Consider the following 2,921-nt stretch of genomic DNA (forward strand, 5'->3'; position numbering starts at 1 on the left):
GTAAAATGATTTGTGTTTAAAAAATTCGATTAAAAATAACACACCCCTATTCGTTAAGATGAACGTTAATTGAATATTTCTAGGGAACGTCAAAAAATCTACTAACAAAAAAATATTGTAAAATTCCCTTAATCTTCTGATGAGATAACACTTCATCAATCGTATTAATAGACCTATAGGTATATACTATAGTTGAATATTCCTGTGTCTACAAATGGTTAAGATTGCAATTAAGTGCCTAACTTTTATAATTATAATTTGTAAGACATGATTTTAAATAATTCATTACATTGTCAAGTCTGATTACAAAGTATATTTTGAACGTAGCAAAATAAGGTTATTAATTACTTTTCAAACTATCGTCAACGTTAATAATTGAAGGTATATGATTAATGATTATTCAACATTTTGAAGATGAATGACTATAATATATAGGTAATATGACTATAATATGAGTGATAATATTGAAAAAAGCTTTTAATCTCAAACAATACGGATATAGTGTCGTGGTCTCGTGGACTGAGATTTATTCATCACAATCACCAAACAATAAACTGGAATAATAAAGTAAATAGATAAAAAAAATATCATTAACAGTATTATGGTAAAAAAATGTTGAGTGAAAACATATAATTTAATTAACAAAATGTAAAATAATTATAGTAAAACATGTTATATTAGGCAACGACCGAGACGCCACAATATATTTTCATTCAGCTTGTCTAATGATTAACGATTATCAAAGTTTCCTGAATATACGGAATTCCTTTATATCTAAAAATGGATAAATCATTGTTTTGCTCTTACGTGACACACATAATTTATGTGACATAAAATATAGATACAGTGCATATATACACGTTGTCCACGTTAACAATAGTATTTCCTCCTTTGCAGCAGTGTACCTATCATCAGTTTTTTTTAATTTTATAGTAACAGCCTTATTGTATAGGGTCATAGTAAAATTTTAAAATTATCGGTCATTAATTATATTACTTCGTTTAGTTTTCTGATGGTCAGAGGTGTAAGGTATTTTATATAATTGTACACTTATATATATTATACAATATACATATGTAATTATTGCCATTTTGTATAACTATTGGTATACCTGTATATTTCACATGCACCTCATTTTTACATTACTGAAATATATAAGGTGACAATTGTTGCATCTAAATAAAAATAATGATTGCTGCTCAGTGAAGCATAATTTCCGTTTATTCGCGAGTATTCACAATAAATGATATTTTTTTTATAGGTATTTAACATATATTAGGTACCCAAAAATCAATCTGCAACCGAATCTGATGTACTTACGTATACAGTTGTATCCAATCAATCGAATTACTATTATGACTATTTATTATAATTATTATTATAAACGCCTTTGCGGCTGTATTCTAAGCATATTTGTATGAAAACACATGCAAAGCTCAAAAAAATGTTTTGGAAAAAAACGCCCAAATGAACCGATAGCTTTAGTTATTATCCCTTATTATATCATTGTTTCATTCAGCATCTAAAATCGTAAATATTATTATTCCGTTTAAATAATTTTAAACGTATTTTTCATCGTTCCACTGCACTGTACTGTGCGCGTACCTATTTATACACTTATACGCTTTCTCCCACTTATCAGCCCACCCCCACTAAGAAAAAAATATCATCAAGTACCTATTCTAACATACAAAACTTATACCTGCCTACCACTGTGGTGTTCACGTGTTATATATGCAATATGCATGTATGCATGTATCTTGTTTAGATTGTTATGTTTACCTTTTATATGAAATACTATTGTTTATGCAGTATTATAATCCAAATAGCATTGTGCAACAGCGGCAAATTAGATAGCGCTTGAGACGCTCCTCTAATTATTATTATTCAAAGTAGGTGCATTATTCTGACCAAAAATTATCACGGCGGTGGCGTTATTTCAGTCAAGGCAAACTTGTTTACCCGCGGGTATTGCACACAATTCGGCTGCCGCGTATCTGCAGTACAACGATATATTATTACTATATATATATATTACATACTTGTAGAACAATAATATTATTTAATGTATTATATTGTATGTACATACGTCCGGACACTGCTTGCGACTTTGGCTAAAGTAACGTTTAATTTGTGCGTGGGATAGGACTTCATCAATGCATTTAATTTGTTTTTCGTGTGTTTTGCTTACCTATGCATTATAACTTTAAATTATATATTATTCTAAAATTATATGAACACTTGTCGGCCTCAGCGGCGCTATGGCCTGTTATTATGATGTAGGTACACGTGCTGCTGTATACACGTATTTTGGAGGAAAACTAAGCAGATTTGCGTGTGGGTCGCCATCGTATAATATAGGGTCAAATGGCAATTGGCCCGAAACGAAATAAAAAAAAAATACAAAACAAAACCGTTGTACGGTTTTTTGTTTTTATCTTTTACGCAATTTTGCCCGGGCATACCACAAACGCGCGTGTATGAGAAAATCTGAGTAAAAAAACAACATCCACAACTGCTCCAGTTTACGTGTTTCACGTCTGATTTCATCAAAAAAAAAAAATTTATAATAATAATAGTACCGTGTAGTCCGAAGTGTATAACGTGTGTATTATATTATAAATAGTATACTAGATCGTGCGAAGAACGAAATAGTTGGGTGTGGTCGGATATCTTGCAGCGACTCGCGCGAGCCTCTCAATTTTACGATTTTTAGCTTTTATTGATAATAAACTTGTGTAGGTTAACGTAAAACTATCATAATATATATAACTTCCAACTTTTAAAATAAACTGAAATCAAAAATTAAGAAAATAAAATTTGTATTTTTTTATTTACGGTTCGGGTATACCAAAAAAATTCTATTAACTATAATCTTTGTAGTTTTATAATTCATTCAGCAATACATTTGTAAAAATATT

Source organism: Diuraphis noxia, unplaced genomic scaffold (assembly GCF_037042655.1).
Source record: "Diuraphis noxia isolate RWA-SAM2 unplaced genomic scaffold, SU_Dnox_SAM2 contig0002, whole genome shotgun sequence".
Lineage (NCBI taxonomy): Eukaryota > Metazoa > Arthropoda > Insecta > Hemiptera > Aphididae > Diuraphis > Diuraphis noxia.